The 19559-nt window shown below is 41.9% G+C and overlaps 1 protein-coding gene across 3 annotated transcripts in view; it reads right to left on the reverse strand.

Moving 5' to 3' along the window:
• Positions 1-19356, reverse strand: part of Lifr (LIF receptor subunit alpha) — a 68158-nt gene extending 48802 nt beyond the window's left edge. For 2 of the 3 annotated variants that reach the window (XM_047555173.1, XM_047555174.1), the window contains exon 1: positions 19051-19356. The gene's annotated coding sequence lies outside the window, so the exon portion shown is untranslated. Of the gene's footprint in view, positions 1-383; positions 609-19050 lie in introns of those variants that run through there. The other variant, XM_047555175.1, reaches the window with a different exon arrangement.
• Positions 19357-19559: the final 203 nt, after the last annotated feature.

Here is a 19559-nt window from a genome sequence, read left to right on the forward strand (position 1 = left end):
AAATAAAAATATTATTTTCCCATTAAGTTGATTTGAATTACTTTTCAAGTTGCTACTAAAGTGCTAGGTCATAAATACTTATTAAGTTGTTTAGACTTAACTGCTTCATAAAGAGGTGTTAGCAATTCTTTGACTGGCGGCACTGAAAATTGTTAATGAGGAGGCATATGCCTGTAATCCCAGGGCCTCAGGAAGGTGAGGCAGGAGGATCGGGAGTTCAAAGCCAGCCTCGGCAACTTAGTGAAGGCTTAACTAACTTAGTGAGACCCTGTCTCTAAATAAAATATTAAAAGGGCTGAGGGATGTGGTTCAGTGGTTAGCGTCCCAGGTCCATTCCCCAGTACCAAAGATAATAAATAATGATAACTAAATAAATAACAAACCGTGATTGTGAACCACTATGGCATGTGCGCCGAGAATGTTTCGGAACCTGAGGTGCAGGACAGCGCAACTGCTGAGAGATTCATTCCACTCTACCAGACCGTAATGTGCACTCTGCATATAGGAGAATAATATGGAAATTTAACTCTTGCCATGTCAAATACACTTAACTATCACTTTAGAGACTTTAGGATATCCATTCCTCAAAAAAACATTTTGTTCTATGATTCAAACAGAATGTGCTTATTATTTTTTCTTACTTTCTTTGCATTGCCTAGGGACTTTTTAAATACCGTCTTCTAGAAGTTTTGTTTTACAGGTCAGTTTTGCTTATCTTCACTGCAACAAGGGCTTCCCTGTTAATTTAAGAGCCCATCCATATCACACCTCAGAATGTTAAAACCAATTTGAATACATCACCACTGTGCTCAATATTCCCTGAAGGTGTCCAAGGCTTTGACCTGAAGCTCCAGTTCCATGTAATTATGGTCTGAATCTGTGATGTCCCCCAAAAGCTCTTACACGAGACAATGCAAGAAAGTTAAGAAGCTAAGTGATCAAGTTATGATAGCCTTAACCTTGTCAATGCATTAATCCACGTGAATGGATTAACTGGGTAATGACAATAGGCAGGTAGGGTGTGGTTGGATGGGGTGGGTCACTGGGGGCATGCGTGTCTTTAGGGTATATACTTTGTCCCAAGTAAGCAAAGCTCTCTTTCTCTCTCTCTCTCTCTCTCTCTCTCTGCTTCCTCATGATCATGTCCTGAGCTGCATTCCTCCTCTATAACCCTTTTGCTATGGTGTTCTGCCTTACCTTAGGGACCAGGGTAACGGAGTCAGTCATTTCTGGACTAAGCCCTCTGAAACCCTGAGTCCTCAAATAAACTTTTCCTCCCATAAAACTGTTCTTGTCAGGTCTTTTGGTCACAGCAGTGAAAAGACTGATCAAAACATACGTGGTACACAAAACTCTTCAAATGGCCCCCACAGGCCTCCTCCATTCCACAGCACATCTCCAAACATTCCATGCTCCCTCAGGTCTCAGGCCTCCCCACAAACCGCGGCCCTCACGGATTGTCCCCTGCAGTGACCCACACACTTCCAGTTTTTCTTAACCTTCAGGACTTGCTTGAACAATCTATTACTCTTATCTGTTTACTCATCTTCCACCTAACCAGGCTGTAAGCAGACTAACATGCAGTGGCCTCAATAAATATTAATACATGTCTATCAAAATGAGTGGACTTGTTTCTAGTATTACAAGGATGAAACACTACTGTTAAACAACCTGAAGAACATTCCTCCAAGAGATCTTCAATATGCAAGAAAGCACCACAGGCTGTCTCTCCCTCTGGAGATGGGCCACTTTCTTACCCTAAATGTGTAACTGCTTTCTTAAATAAATCTGTGTCTCAAAGAAAGAAAACAAGCTTGATAAAAGCTTACCTTCAAAAGAATTAGGAGCATCTCCATTTCTCAGTAGAAGCGGAGTGCCCTTTATCTAAAACGCATGTTTCAGATTTTGGATTTTTTTGCATTTTGAACATTTGCATGTACATAATAAAATATCTTGAAAATGGGATCCAGATCTAAAAGTGAAATTCATTTATGCTTTCACGTTCACCTTACACGCATAGCCTGAAGGTAATTCTAGTGCACCTGCACTCACCACAAGAGGTAAGGTGTGGAATTTTCCACTTGTGGCATTATGTGAACATGCCAAAAGTTTCAGGTCTTGAAGCATTCTAGACTTTTGATTAGGAATGCTCAGCCTATATTTGTTTCTCTACTCTGTCCCTGAACCAAGGACTGTCCTTTCTAAGAAATCCCTTCTAGTTATTGAGTACAAAGTGCATTTCCTTATTTTGCATGCTTACTGAACTTGCAATGCCTTATTGGTGAACTATGTATTCTACCTTTTGCCTATCTTTCTAACTGAACATTAATCTCTTCCTTACTGCTTGCTGAGGAAGAACTATCGCAATACACATATTAGCTCTTTATCGACCTGACAGATCCACTTCTCAGTTGCAGTCCTACTTTCCCATATATCCACCTTTCATTAAGTCACATTTCTCAATTTTGTCCTCAATAGTTTCTGACCAAAGGTCTTAAGGTTATATAAACTATCCCCCATGTTAACTTCAAGTACATTTAAGGCTTTTAACATTTTAAGCTATAATCCTCATAAAATTAATTTGGGTGTATGGTATGAGTCAGGAACTCCTCCCCCAAGTGGTCAGGGCTTATCCCAACCAAATGCACTGAATAATCCCTTCCTTCCCTCCCTGACTCCAGAAGCCACGGGGCTGCCTTCCTTCCCAGCGGCTGGGCTCGCTCACTCTTTGCACCCATAGTTCCCTCACTGAACAATCCCATCTACTCTCATGGCTTTAACCACTGCTCAGAATGCAGTGCTCCCAGATCTGTGCTCCCAAGAAAGGGCCTCTTCCCAGTTACAGACTAACCCCTTACTGGACAAGTTCTTACTTTTCTACACAGATCCATTCAAGGTAGGTCCCCTCAGGAAGGACAAAATGATTTGATGCCATGTATCCACTTGGGTATGTGAGATTCTTAAAAACTCCACATATGCCACAGGAAACTCACTTTCCCCCTCCAAAGCTGCTCTCTCGTGCCCCAGGCTCGGATCATGGCACTACTGTTCTTTGGGTCACACAAGCCGGGGTCATCCTTGATGCCTCCTTCCTCACCGTCCCCACCTACTAGTCAATTTTACTTCCCAAATGTGCTCTGATTCTCCCCTGTTCTATTTCATTTCCATTCCTCTGCCTCGGTCCCCCATCACTTCTGGCGTAACTTCAATTACTTCTTGATTCGTTGCCCACCTCCTGCAAGGGCCTCACATCATCTACCTTCCGCAGCAAGCTGCTTGGCTTCAAACAGTATTGTATCTCTGACCCCTATCATTCTTTCAAGTTCCAGGCCAAAGAGGAGGAGGTTGTCCCACCAACAGCTCAGACGTTTGTCCAAATGCAAACTTCCTCTACATCTCTCCTCCTTTCTGGGGGAATCCTGCCTCTTGGTTCTCAGGGTGACCAAGCTGTCTGGTGGGGTCCAGCACTCAGCCAGTGCTTTTCTTTTCTTCTACCTTTATTTTATTTATTTATCAATTTATTCACCTATATGTGGTGCTGAGGCTCAAACCCAGTGCCTCACAGGTGCTAGGCAAGTGCTCTACCACTGAGCCACAACCCCAGCCCCAGCCAGTGCTCTTCTACATTCTTTAAATGTGATATTGAATTTAATTTCCATAACAATGCTATGAGGTCAGGATCGCTATCCTCCCTCTTTTTAAAATAATGAACTAAGGACAAAGAGGTGATCCAGCTGCTTCTGCCTAAACCCCAGCTCTAAACCCCAGCACTAAACTGTCAAAGGCAGAACAGAAAACCCACCAAATTGGAGCCAGGAGTCCTGTGCTCCTAGGCCCAGTCCACCACTGAGGTGGCAGGTAGGGGCCTCAGTCAGATAAACCACCCAGCATCCCAGGCCTCAGCTCTGGAGTTTACTATGACCCAAGGTCTGCTTTCCCTACTTCACATGTCACTGCCGTGAAACAAACCGATGGGTGCTTTATTTTTAGGACATCTTGTATGTCACCTCTAGGAACTGGCAGCTATAGACCGATCAGGAATGTGTTCTCCCCCAACCCTGTCCAGGGTGATGTTATTGGGGCACATACCACCTGCTTGACCAAGCACTTGCAACACTCACATCATGACAAAGATCAGACAGTCTGTGTTCAGGAAGCAAAGTGGAAAACAACTGCTGTCTTACTTACTCTTCCCTTCCAACTCCATGCATGCTTTAATGGGTTAAGCTCTCAGCTCAGCAGGTGCAAACCCACAGATCCTCCCTGAGCCAGCCAGATGAAGTGAGTGCAAGTGGTCACGTGATGTGTCAATACAGGCAGCCTGTAGCTAGCTCCCTGTCTATTTTACACCAAGCAGGAACAGGGTGCAATGTGGTCATGGAGCTACCAAGCTTTTAAAAAATCTAGGCTACCGCTGCTTTTCCTTCCTTCTTCCCTCCTCCCTCCTTCCTTCCTTCTTTCCTGTCTGACTATACAGACTTAGATTGAAGGGGGAGGCAGAGGAACCCCCTCACTTTCAGGCATTGGGGATGTTTCCAGAAATTCTTCCCTCTTGTTAAAGACTCCCTATGGAAGAAGGATTTTGTTTTTCTTTTTTATATGTCCAATCTCCTTAATTTTAAATGCTGGGAACAAATAAATAAATAAATGTGAGCCAAACAAAACACATTTGTAGGCCAAATGCAGTTCTTGGGGTGCCAGTTAACAACCTATCTCAAAATGCACTGGAATTATTAAAAATCTCATCTTGCTGCTGAATCTTAAAATATAAACTGTTTTAAAATTTATATTTCAGTGCACAGATATTGACCAAAATGTGCTTGAATGTTTTAACATTCCCTGGGGTCAGAATCTGAAAACTCTTCCATTCCAAAAGAACTCAATTTTTTTTTCTTTATGGTATTATTTAATCCCAGACCTCAAAATCATAAGCATCATTTTAGATTATAAATGCTTCTCAAAAAGAAGAGGGAGAGAGGGAAGCAGCAGGAACAGTTGCTAAAACAACACACTTAATTTCAGACCAAGCTCTACAACTTCTGAGCAGGTGGCAGCACCACACCTTACCTTTGGCTCAACTGAGTTTTCTATGTAAGAGTGAACAGAGAAGGAAAAGCAAGAGAACCTGAAATAACTGACATTTGGTCAAACTACGTGAGAGAGGGTTATCCTTTGAGGAGAGCAGGTGCGACAGCCCAGAGGCCTGCAAGCCTGATACTGACCCTGGATAAGATTATAGAAGTATAAGTAAGGGATCCTGGAAGAGGATCGCACACCGGCACTCATGTGCCACCTTCTTCTTCCCTGACAAGATACTGAACTGGGGAAGCAAGGGTCAGAAACAGACAAAATGTGTCTTGAGTGGAATGAGATCTTCTCTAACACTCAAAAGATGCTTATCAACAAGATGAAAAAATTCAGGCTGTATAAACAGAGTGAAAGGACTGCTCTCTCCACGTGATTAACCTTACTCAAAGACAGTGTGAATCTTGACATCAACAGGACAAAAGTGATAAGAGATAGATGTGATACAGCTCTGCTGTTCTTCACATTTTCATTAATGACTTGGATGAAGTTAAAGGGATTACCGTCACCAAATCTGTGGATGAAAAAAAGTGGGCAAAATAGCAAATATGCCATATGTAGGTAATAATGAAGATGCAAGCAAATTAATCCAACAAGTTAACCCAATAAAATAAATTTGGTGGAGGTAATTGTAGGGTCCAAAATAAGATGATGACAATGGTAACACAAAATGGATAAATACAGACTGGAGGAGACAGAGGGACAACTCTTTCGTCTACTCACTCTATCAGATAAACAGCATCTAAAATCCTGTCTTCTAGTAGTGTTAAATTGGAGGATTCATTTTTAAGTCTGCAAAATTACTAATCTAACATTAAGATGTCACGAATATGAAACACAATCATTATTGTTGGTTTACTACCACTCAGATCTTTATACATTCCTGCTTCAATATAAATCTTACTCCAAGAATTCCTATCCTGTCTCTCCAAGAGGACAAGCTACTCCCTATTTATACCACCACCCACACTTAGGACCATTTGAACATTTAGAGAATGGAAGGTAAGGGCAATGTATCTGTGAGAGCTTTAAATACACTGAATGCTTTTTCACTATTCCAGTTTAATCATAAAACTTCACAGAAAGGACACAGTGGAATGAGCATGAAGGGCGCTTCTGACCATAACCACAGTCTGTGCCACTGCTTGGACTTTACTAGGGGAAGAAGACAAGCTTCCAGACTTGAGCCAGACTGGACTGCTTCCCTCAGCACTTACTGCAGTGCTCCCAACTGGACTTGGGAGGCCAATCCCTCCCACCGCAAAAATGTCAAACTCACGCACCCAAAATCTTCCACAACTCCCCTTGGCCTTCAGGAAAAGGTCCCAACTTAACTATGGTATGAGGTTCTTCACTGTTTCATGTCAGCCTAAATGCTGATCCCATCTCTGCCCACTTCCTCCAACTGTCCCTGGGCTCAAATCTCACCTACAAGCCAGGATCTGACTTGAGGTCATTCCTCTATCCTGACAACCTTCCCAATCCATTCTTCCTTGTCCCTTTCATAAATATCAACATATTAAACTTGCTCTTCAAAGCTCAGCTCACAGCCTTGCATAATGGGATGCACCCTGTAACTCCAGCTATTCAGGAGGCTGGGGCAGGAGGATTGCAAGTTCAAGCCCAGTCTCAGCAACCTGGCAAGAAAGACCCTGTCTCAAAATTAAAAATAAAAAGGGTTGAGAATGAAGCTATATGGTAGAGTATCCCTGCATTCCACCTATACTGCTGGGGAAAAAAGAAAAACAAAACAACAACACACACAAAAAACCTCAGCTCATCCCTCCAGAAACTTGCCCTAGTATCCTTATAGTGTAATATCTATCCTGTCATACATAACCATCTTGCTCACTGAGCACAATGAAGATTTTTTTTACCTTGAGAAAAATATGTGCAACAAATATGAAGTGTCAACATACTTAGTACATAGAAATAAGCAAAAAAGTGCTTAAGCAAGAGGGATACCATCAATAGAAATAAAAATATGTGATTCACACTAAGAAACATCAAAGGGCAATGGCCATAAAAACCACGTGAAATCCTACTTCCACTGCCAACTGGAAAAGGTTAATAAGGAGACTGTGGATGTCCAAGAACCCAATCTGCAGCTGTGTAAAGTGACACCACCAGCTGCTCCACGGGGGGTGACTGCTCACAGAAGGGGCGTCTTTCACATGTCACACATGAGGAAACAGGGATTGCGTGACTTGTCCGTGGCTTGTAGAAGCAAAGCTAGAATTTGCACTCAGGCTTGCAATTGAGACTCTAGGGTCTAAATTCTTAAGTCATTACATTATGATGTCTTGCTAATCAAGAGTCTGTGACTTAGTAATGACAACGATGATGACAAGACAAGACTACAAATGTTTATTGAGCTCACTATGTGCCAGGTTCTGAGCCAAGCATTTCATATGCAATTTATAAGCCATTTCTGGAAAATGTCCCTCAGGAGATAACAGACAAGACTGCAAAGAAGATGTTCATGAAATACAATCCACAACATAAAAGAGAAGAAATAACCTGCATGTCCACACTTTGGGCTGGATGGAAACGACACCTCCACATGCATTCAGGCCACATCTTCCTGTACTCTTGATGACTTCTCAAATGACCATGTTAATTTAAATAAAATCACAGGTATGGATTTTTAAGTTTATCCCAAATTCTCCCCAGATGTACATACAACTTTCCGCCAGCCTTTTTCTGAATGTACACAGTTTCTCACCTCCAAGTCTCACAGGTTCTCTGAACTTCTACCCAAACATATTCTCGATTCACAGTACCCTAAACCTGTTCTTCCCTAGTCTACACCCTCAAAAAATGACCCTGCCACTTATTCAGACAAAAATCACAGCTATCATCCCTAATTCTTCCCCATCCTTCACCAGCAGCCTGCTCCCCAAGCCCTTGCAGCTCCAGCCACAAACACATTATGAAACCAAACAGACCCACTATCTTCACCACTATCTCCCCAGATCAACCATACCCACCTCTCTTGCCTGAAGTGCTACCAACTCTCCTCTGGCCTCCATTCTTGCTCCCCACCCTCATCCTGCTCACAGCAGCCAGTGATCTTTTAAGAGTACCCATTGGACCATGTCCCTGTCCAGCTTAAAACTGTGGGGTGGACTCCACATCTCACTGCACTCTCTCCTGAGCCCGCAGACCCTGCCTTCCCTTCTGCACAGGTTCTCTCCTTCCCTCCCAGCCTTCCAGCCACTGCAGCCCGCTTCCAGTCCTCACACGCCAGCCTGGTTCCCCACCTGCTTCAGGGCCTGTACATTTCATTTCCACATCTGGGCCTTCTATCCCTGGCTCTCCCCATGGCGGAGGACGAATGAGCACTCACTTCCTCAGAAAGGCCTCTCCCAACCACCCCAGGAAGGAGGACTGTTCCCTGCCCACCTCCCCGGAGTCCCACAACACAACCACACTGTCCTCACCCTCCGCCACAGCGGCCTGCCTCGCGTCCTCCAGGGCACTCATCAATGTCCGCAGGCAGCTCTGTGCACGATTCCTTGGGTACTGTCCATCCTCCCCAACTAGCAGGTAAGCTCCATGAGAGCAAAGACCCTCTTCCGCAGGTGGCATTATGCCCCCAGCGGCTAGAAAACCTGCCTGGCACACAAAGAGTGTGCATGAAATACTTGTTGAATAAGTTGAAAAAATGGATGGATTTATAAATAGAATATAATGCACAATTATGTACCATGCAATATGATTATCTTCACTTTTTTAAATGATGTTATACAAACTATATCTAACTGAACTCATGGTTTAATATATTTGGAGGTATATATGGTAAAGATGTATACCCATATGCATAAAAATTAACCTAGAAAAAAAAAAAAAACAATGTTATCTGGAGTTGCCTGAGTGCTGAAACTGAAGTTTTAAAATTTTTTATTAATATTCTCTGAACTTTTTTAATTTTTATAACAGAAGCATTTTTACCTTTCTGATTTTCAAAACAATATTTCTACTTTTAAAAATATAATGAGCCAGTATGAAAACAAATAATTCACAAAGCAACAAAAAACAGCTAATAAAATGAACCAATAATTTCCTCTTACTCAAATAAATGTGGAACAAAATGATACAAACTATCAAAAGTCTTAAAAATATTTAATTTTATAACTCAGTAAGCCAATTGTAAGGTAAAAAGTTGAAACTTACTGGATGCTATGGTTTGGATATGGTTTACTTGTACTCCCCAAAGATGCACTGGGGTGGGACGGCTGGGTGCCCAAGCTGGTAGTAATAGTAGGCAGAACCTTTAAGAGTTGGGGCCTACAGAAAGATCATGGGTCATTAAGAGCAAGCCCTCTGAAGGAGTTATGGGATCCCAATCTCTCTCCAGCGCTGTTTGGTGATTAAAGCTCTTCCACATACACATACCTCCACTGTGATCTAATACACCAGAACTGAGCCCAGTGCCAATACCACGCGCCCAAATGAACAGAACTATAAGCTAAATAAACCTCTTCTTCCTCATAAGCAGCCTGTGTCAGGTATTTCATTATACTGATGAAAAGCTGACTAATATATTGAAGTGGGTGGGAACAGCTTTATGCCGAAGACTTCCAAAACCTGCGTTCTTAATTGTGAATTTAAAAAGTTGAAAACAACTTATGCTCAAATTATGGTTCATTCATGAACAGAATATTACATAGCCATGGGCAAACATTTCATAAAATGTTAGCTGACAAAATGGAGAACAAAATTGAATATCCAGTGTGACCTTGGCTATGAAAAAAAATGAGGGAAAACACGGGCAGGGAAATGTTATACAACATAGTTTAAAATTGATAATTTGCGGCCCATGCTTTTAGATGTTTCACTTGAATTATGTTTTACTTGAAACATGTTTAAAAAAAAAATTGAATTATCTCCCTATTCCAAAACAGAACACTTAAAATTTAAAATCCTAAAGTTCTAGAAATATCTATTCCCACCCCACACAGCAGCAACCCACTGCTGCACTGCCCTAGAGCTTTCTGCTTCTCTCATCTTTCCTTACTGGGTCTTGTGTTAATCAGCTTTCGATTTACTATAACAAATTCCTTGATCTCAACTTACGACTTACGGAGAAAAGCCTTACAGTGGCTCATGTTTTGGAAGTTCCAGTCTCTCATCATTTTACTCCTTTATTCTGGGCCTGTAGCAAGGGAGCAAAGCATCGTGGGCACACATAAAGGGGCAAAACCACTCATCTCATGGCCAGGAAGTGAGAGAGACAGGGTGGGGGCCAGCTCGCACAGCCCTCTTCAAGGCACATCCTCAATGACCTAAAGACCTCTCACAAGGCTCCACCTCTTAAAGGTTCCACCACCTTGAGGACCAAGCCTACCACACATGGGCCTTTGGGGGACATTCAAATTCCAAACTATGGCAGTCCCCCAAATCAGACAAGTTTCCATTGCCATTTATCATCTAGAGTGTCACTGTCATCTATCCTGTTGAAAAGCCAAAAAGAATGTGAAATATTTCTAATGGTTTCTGTCACAAGCAAAAGACAGAAAGCAGATCAGACCCACTTCAGCAGTTGCTGTGAATCCTCTGCCCCCGGAAGCATCTGAGGGTTTCATCCCAGCAGCAAGCCCACAGCATGCATGAGTGCAGCACTCACGGCTTTGACTAACTGTGAGCGAGCTGAAAAGTTCCAAAACAGAGTCATCTGCAATTTTACTGAGGCTGGCCTTGGGGAAAGGGTGAGCTGGCTAGGTCCTGTGTCTAGCTCACAGGTCCCTGTCTGCAAGTCCACTCGGTGCAGCTCACCTAGAGAAACAGTGTTTATTCATGACCAGAACCCATCCCCCCAAAGACAGCTAACTGCTGGGCAGGGGGAGTAAATTGGCCATGGAAAGCAATGATATGACAGAAAATGGGACATACACAAAGAATCAGGCGTTGACCTTGGTGGTGGCCCCAACCTGTGATGGGACTGAACCTTTCATGATGAGTTTTCCACTTTCTTTTATTTGCTGTATAAGGAAATAAAGTGCAAGGTGTGTTTGTCACAAATGTTCCAAGATGTCTCTTTCATGATTACTAAGGTTTTATTTTTTAATCATTAAACTTGTGTATGTACATTCTACAGATGAATAAATTATATACCATTTACAACTGTTGCCAACTTTAAAAATTTTGTCTGAACACAGAATTACAGAACTAACATAGTTTTATATCCTGGCAAATGCACACATTATTTTAAAATATGCTTTATTGCCCTTGTCTCTCAGTAAGATCATGTGTTGGGATTTCTTATGTAGTGTATCTGTGAATTCCATGCATCACAGATTTATTAGGAGGAACCCATTCTCTCTAATTTAACAACAGATAATCTAAAAAAGGGAAGAAGTCTTACTTGAGGTCAGGAAAGACTGTCCTTCACAGAAGATATAGTAGCAATTTTAAGACTATTACCTAGGACATTCTCACACGTTTAATGTAAGTCATCGCTAAATCATCCATAAATGTCAACAAGGTGAAATGATCTAGCTGTTGCTCATATGATTGGTTGAGTAAGTAGGAGGCAATGTTTGTGTTCACTGAAAAGTATCATCAGAACAAGATTTTGTTTACAATTGCGGGAGAGGAAATGAGGATTACTTGGTTGGTAACTGTGATAACTACCATTTATTGAGTGGGCAGGCCTCCTGGATCTGAACTGCAGTGGTCACTTCCCATATGTCACTAAAGGGTCAGGAGCATGCCCACCCACTGTCTGGCAAAGCAAAGGCATTCAACAGTAACCAAATAAATCACCTGTCATTCCCATAAAAGGAAAGGAAAATCAGACCTTGACCTTCAAGAACTTACACAGGGTTATTCAAGATCACTCAAGAACAAAAAACTGTCTTTAAGTCACAACCAAATGTATCTGCATCCAAAAACATTTCTGTTTTAAAGTAAATAACAACAAAATATTTCCCAATAGGCTAAAGCAATGAAATATTCTGTCAGAATGCCCTATAATACTTTACATGATGGTTGATATAACATGAAAAAAATCATTCTGCTTAGAAATTCTATATTACTAGGAATATAATACTGGTTTTAGTCATCATATCAAGTCAGTGAGACTAAGGCAACATTTTTCAAACTCTTAACTACCTGAAGACACCGGGAGCTGGAACCATCATTCCCACATTACAGAGAAGGAAAGACACAGAACTTGGCCAAGTTCATACACCATAAAAATGGCAATGGAATCTGATCCTAGTCCCTTTACTTCATGACATGCCTTATATATTGGACATTCAGGAAAGTAAAAAGAATTAACAGCTACAATTTAAGACATAGAAATAACCTCACCTAACATTTGGCAAAAAAATTTTTCCTGGAATTTTTCTACATGGTATGTAGAAAATTGTGAACATGCACATACATACATACCTTCCAAAGTCAAACAATTACAAAAACTTAGATCGACTTGCTACTTTGCAATCTCCTTTTCCAGTTTGCAAATTCTGAGTATCTTTCCACATCACTTAATACTCCCTGCATCATTGTTAATGAACAAAGAGTATTCCATTACTCTGTACACCACATTCACTTAATCGATCTACTACTATTATGGAGCATTTCAGTAGCATCTAGATTATAACAAAGTTACCAAAAAGCATTTTTGCAAATCAGAGGGAGTTTTGTTATATACATTTTGTGGAGGCCACCAGCATCTCCTCTAGATGCAAGTATTTTCCAAACTTAACAGAGCACCCTTCAGATTTTGATACACCCCACTAAACGGACTTCCACCAAGTTAAGAATCACTGTGGGAAAGAAAAAGCTCCCATTAGCAAGTGTGCACACACACTACGCAGGCAAGAACCACCATGATACGCTGTTCTCTGCACACAGAATGAGCTAAATTTTTTTTCCCCTTAGTTAAATTCCTAGTGGTGGAAATGCCTGACTAGGACAGGGCCATTTTGAGGCTTTTGATGAGTAACACAAAATTGCCCTCCTGGAAAGTTACAATTGAAACACCCACCAGCAGCATTTGAAAGTGACAATTTCCAAACCCCCTCCAGGGTCAGCTAGATTTGTTTTAAATAACCACATCCCTATGTGGCCGTAAATTTTAAAAAATAGTGAAACCATTGATAAAGCACATCTAAGAAAACAGCAAACAATTCAGGCAACCAATGCTTGATTTTACAGTATATACATTTTCAAATAGAGGACATAAATCTGTAATAACTAGGTACTGGCATACTTAAGAGAACGCCCATTAGAAAATCTAGTGAAATGATACTTCAAAAGGTACCACGCTAATAAGTGAAACACAGAACCTATGCTTGCCTATCTGGTTAATAAGCTTAAAGAGTTTGGGTTTAATAGCAACACACACTATTTTTTTTAACAAGAAGCTCATGAAATTATATATTCTTTCAATTTTATAAGCATGATCTCACAGTTAATGTGACAACCTGAAATTCTCAAAATTCTTTTAGATATTAATTTATTCAACAAATACCTGTTCCTGCTGTGTGTTCAAATGCTGGGGAAACAGAAGTGCACCACACAATGGTGCTGTTCTAGAGGGGGCTCAGAACCCCGCAGTTAAGGTTCAGCAAACCACGGTTATGATGCTAGTCAGCAACTACTAGGTTCTTGGGCATATTATGATACCTCTTGGTCTCGTTTTATCTGTAAACTTAAGTTGACCAGACATTTTGAATGTCCTCTGGCTCTCAAATTCTATACTTTCCTTGGATTTGTTTGAATGCTCAATTTTTCTATTACAAGAGCTTTGTGTTTTAAGCTCTACTAGTTCTTCCACAAAATCAGAATAAGATTCTCCCAAAAATCAATTTTACATGAGCATTAAAACTCTGATGATCCAGGCACCTTCAAGAAATAAACACAGGATTAAGTTCCAGTTAGATAATTTATGCTTCCAACTTTGTTTCTTTGGAGAGGTTTCTCAAATATTCTCACCTCCTTCACTTCTGCACTGTGTTACAAACACAAAAGCACGAAGCATGGCATGGCCATGGTCTCCAAGCCTGCTGCGTGCGAACAGCGGGCGCCCAGTCCCATTCCTTAGTTTACAGAGGCACTTAGTTTATAGTGGCTGCCTCCAGGGGGTGTCACTGAAGTCCTGGCGGCCAGTCTCACCTCACTCCAGCTTCCCCTGCTCCCAACTTAACAAGCACACACAGAATGTCTACAAGTCACAGCCCTGTTAGCATTTCTAATATTAGAAATGGGAAGCACTGCTTCTGTCACCACTAGTTATTTTCCACCAGACATTCCTGCTATCACCATTTCAATTGTCCTCGGATTCAGGGACTCCTTAGGAAAGCTGCTTTGGGGAGCATTAGAGGTAAACATAGCAAGGGTCTGGGTATCCCAAGGTACCCATGCCATAAACACCTTCAGGAAGTAATATTGCCTCCTAGTGGCCCTTCAGGATACTGCCACTTACCAGTAGGATACGATTTTCTAATCTAAGCACACATGTTGATTCCAATTTGCTCTGTGTCTACCTCATCGGCCAGAAGAATGAGTAGCAGCCAAGATTTTCTCACCTCTGGGCAAAAGTACATGAAAAAATTACCCACCAGAAGTTCTTCCTTCACTTCCCACATCAAACCATAAACAGTAGCTAATAAACATGAGCTTTGCTCACTTAAACATCATCAGCGGCAACATATTACTAGAAGAATGTATGTATTATCATTTTAGGCAATGTAAAACAAATTTGCAGTTCCTGAATCTCTAAAGTTCACAAGAAGAAATATAAAGGAGTTAGTAGCATGCTTCTAAGCCTCTAAATTCAACACAACAGCGCTGCGCTCCTGCTGCTTGCCTGAAGAACTTTCACTACAAGCATCAGGAAAAAGGACAAAGACTACTTGGGTAAGACTGAGGAGTTAAAAAACAAAACAAAACAAAACTATGCTTTACACAAAATTTCCATAGAACTGAGACAGAAAGTTGGAAGATAAAATTATCCTACCAGGAAACAACTTACTACATGCAGGTATCAACCAAATAGAAGAGAAAATCAACAATTTTAAAGCTCTCATTCTGATCACAAACTCTAATATTCAACAGGAACCCAAAGTCAGTCAAGAGATTCTTATTTGACAACAATTGCTTGGCATAAAACTCATTTCCCAGGCCTTCAATTATATAAAGGAACATATATTAGAATGACAAACAGAAGTTGGGAAGAGGAAATACCACAAGTTCCTGATATTTCCTAAATAGAACACACACACATTCCTCCTGTGAGAATAAAGTACCTGCATAAAGTATGTATGTTACATCCACTCATAAGTCTATCCTCTGTCCAAAAGAACTGAGACATTCAATATGCAAAAGAATCTTCAAAAATGTTACACTTAGGCAAATGGCTATTCCACAGAAATCAAACATAAACACACTAAATCTCTCAGAAATCACTGTAATTTATTGGAAAAGGTGTTTTAAAGGTTTCATATTTGAATTTTATAGAACAATGGCATGTAACCGACTTAAAGCAACAATCTGAGTGTGTAACAGTGAAACAGATTTAGTAAGGTCAAGGTCAAGGGCCAGGGTCAGGGCCATGCTGGAAAATTCACATGAAAGACTCTGAAATCTAAGAACTTTGATCAACATCAGGCAAGTTTTTTCTTTAGCTATGTATTTTTAACCAACAGTCGCAGGCTACTCTGTGACCAAGGCAGTGCCTTGCACTGCAGGTCTGTGCCAGCCCCTCTAGAGCCTCCAGCCCCTGGGGAAACCTCACCATCCTCATTTCTCTTTCACTTGTGTAAACATTTCTTGACCTACACAACACGTGATGCACCAATCCCAGCACACTCCTGGAAGCTTCCCTCCTTGTCCACCAACTTCAACCACAGCATTGACCCTGTGTCCCTTAGGCATGCAAGGCCCTTGACTGAGCCACTCTTCTTCCAGATGTCCAAATTCACAGCTTCTTCCTCCTCAACCAAATTTCAGCTTGAGCCTTTCTACCCTAGAGAAGCTTCTCTGGTCACTGAATCTAAACCATTCATCTCCACCCTGCTCCTCCACCACAGCAGCCCTATTTTATTAACTTCCCAGTCCTTATCGCTTTCTGACATTATCTTCTTTATTGTTCCTTTGCTTTTATCCATCTCCCCAACTCAGATGTGACCTCACAGCCAGGTCTGTCTGCCTTGTGCACCACTATATCTTAGTCCCTAGAAAGGTGCCTGGAATGTTAACATGTCTGCTAAATACTCATTTAAGAAGAACAAATACAGATGGCATTAGCACAAGGACAGGAACCAAATAACAAAGGAAAAGAACACCTTAAATGCTAAAAGACTGGATCAGTTTTTTAAAAAAATCATTTTTTAAAAGATCATCCTAGCTTATAACCCTCAAAAAATAAATGAAAGCATAATGGAAATACTAAAGCTCATATTGACTAATGTCAAACTTTATAATGCATTAGCCTAATTTTTAGCATTAGCATTACTTCTACAATTCATTGTTTTAAAAGTACTCTAAGAGACCCTACTTTTCATTTAAGAACAAGAACAAAGTCAAGTATTTTTAAGTATTCTCTTTTCTTAGGAGGTATTAATAACCTACCTCCAAACTGTAAAGTTTGTAACCATATTATTCACAACATTAAAATACGGAGATATTGGCAATCGTCTACAGAAGGGAGAGATTTTTTCTTCTGCCAAATGACAAACTAGCTCTATGAAACACAAAACAGTCCTCATCTTCAAATTAATCAGAAGTATGGGCCTTCTCTACATGTTCAAAAATATTTAAACTCCCAAGAATTTTTCCATATAGCTTATTCTTAAAATTTTATATTTGTTCTTTCCTTTTATTCAAACAAAGAACTAAGATGTTATTAGGGAAATATAATTTTAGGTACTAATCATCATAGCTCAACTTCATAGCAAATGCCAGAGATCCTTACTGATCGCTTTGGAGTTATAAAAGCAAATGGCGTACACTGGAGAGAGAGAGCATTTTTTTTCCTGGTATGTGATGTAAAGAAGCAAGTTATTACTGACTTTTAGTCTTTGGGAATAACAGAAATCCACTTAAAAACCTCAAAAACTAATGCTTTATAATAATTTTACAGCAGAATATCAGAAACAATATATGTACACATATTGTACATATATATGTCAATAAATATATATGTCATAAATAAGAGGGTAAATAAATTATGGTTCATCCTTAATGGTGTACTCAGCAGCTGTGAAAGAATGAGACAGCTCCCTTAGGCACTAATACAGACTACCATGATTTAGTACTGGGGGGAAGGGAACTGGTGCAGAACAGAATATATAATGTGCCCTTATTTATAGAAAGACAAAATAAATATATATACAAAATACTTATATGAACATTAGGCTGTGTCTGCAAAGATAGACCCAAGGAACCATCAACCCTGGTCCTGGGAAGGACAATTAGGTGCTGTGAGACATGGTGGGCGAGGGGCATATTGTCCACTGTATTATTATTTTCCACATTGAATTTCTCCAGAGTGTGAATGCATTGCCTATTCCCAAGTGAAATATATTTTAACATAGCAATTTATACTATTACCAACATATTCATCAAGGAGGACCATTCAGAAGCAAAAATTTTCAATTATCACAAAAGTTTTGCTCCTTCAACAGCACAGTGCCTATTTTCATTTCGCAGAAGAGAATCTAGTCTGCACTAATTAAAGGCGCACTTGTAATCTCACCTATTACAAAGCAAATACACCTCAATTCGATTCTTGGAGGGGAAATAGCTGCTCAGTTTACCTTGAAAACATATTTAAATTGGGTCTGTAATTCCCTAATGAAGCCTCCAAATGGCTATAAAACAGAAAGTCGACATAAGAAACAAGAGGTCATTCTCATGTTTTTATAAAGCACAGACTATACTTAGGTTCCCTTTCCTCTGCCAGGTTTAGACAAGGAACCTTCTGATATTAGTGAAATAAGATTTCAGATTTGCGGCAAAATCATCGCTTAAGGGGAGGGGCAAGCATCATTTGCATAAAACCAACGTTTTACTTTTTCACATGTGGGGAAGGGAAGTTTATTTTGAATTTAATTTTGGCACCAATTTTGGATCTCCGACTGAATGATATAATTAGTACGTTAATTTGACTCTAAGCAAATACTTTTTTAAATTACAGATAAGAAACTGAAGGCAAATCGGAAGGCAAACTTAAACTGGAACTTCTGTTTAAACACGTATCTTAAAAATACACAAGTCATTTCCATGTACATGTCATTCAGTAACAGTACACATGTTAAATCAACACCAGACACACACAGGAAAGGAGCAGCACAAAGATACCCGATAGCAAATAAAAGACCTCATATTTTTGGTAGCTGAAGGTGGGAACCAAAATCACATTATTCAAGCTCTCGCCTAAGTTGACCACCCTGATGTACACTTTTCTGGGGGTCTGAATCCATGATTCCAGCTTTGTGCTTTCTGACAGCACAATAGAAATGGCATCTTTCATGAAACCCAAAAGTCCAACTTTGATCGCCAACACTTTAACTTTGGATTTAATGATTATTGCGACTTCTGATGTAAGCACATAAAAATATTGGTAAGTCGAATGCACTATAAATACAGAAAGGAAATATTTTAATGAGGTGTTGAGGCACAAGAGCTCCAAATATCATTTGGCAGATCACATCTCCAAAAGAAAAAAAATTAAAGCTCCTTCCCATCCCCCAGGTAACCTCTGGCCTCAGAACTTACTGTCCTTGGTGGGCAGAAGTTTGCGCCGGGGGAGCTGGTGTCCACAGGGACTAGAGTGTGACCCAGGGGCCCGCAGCAACCGTCCTGCAGGTCCTCACCACGGACGCTTGGAGACCCCGGGACCCGGGCCGGCCAGAGCGCGGCTCTTCACCCCGCCGGGCGCCGGCGCTCGCGGGACGCGCCCACGAGACTCGGCTCATGGCTCCGTGGCTCCCACCCGTCCCCGACGCTCACCCGCCGCTCCCGCGCCGCTATCTCGCCATCCCCCCGCCGTCTGCTCCGCGGCCGCCGCCCCGGGGCAACCCGGAGTCCGCAGCCGCCCGGGGGCTGGAGCTGCGAAGGAGGGGGCCGGGCACTACCCAGCGCCGCCGCCGTCTCGCCTCCTCTCTCCCACTGCTGGGTTCGGGCGACCGGCGGCCCGCTGCCCTCTGCGAACCCTGGAGCCGCCGCCGCAGCCACAGCCTCCAGGACGCAAGGGTAACAGCCACCGCCACCACCTCCGCCACAGCCAAGAGGCTCCAGCTCGGACTGCGGCGCGCGGGGGGCGGCGCCTGCACGCCGCTCGGCTGGGGGCGCTGCGGCCCCGGCCCCGCCCCCGGCCCCGCCCCGCCGCCCGCGCCCCCGCCGGAAGCCGCCCGCGCGCCCCCGCCACCGTCCCCAAGCCCTGACGCGCGCGCCCGACGCTGGCCCGCGAGTGCCCCCCGAGTTGGAGCAGAGAGCGGCGCGCAGGGCCTCGGCGCGGA

The sequence above is a fragment of the Sciurus carolinensis genome, chromosome 6 (assembly GCF_902686445.1).
Source record: "Sciurus carolinensis chromosome 6, mSciCar1.2, whole genome shotgun sequence".
Lineage (NCBI taxonomy): Eukaryota > Metazoa > Chordata > Mammalia > Rodentia > Sciuridae > Sciurus > Sciurus carolinensis.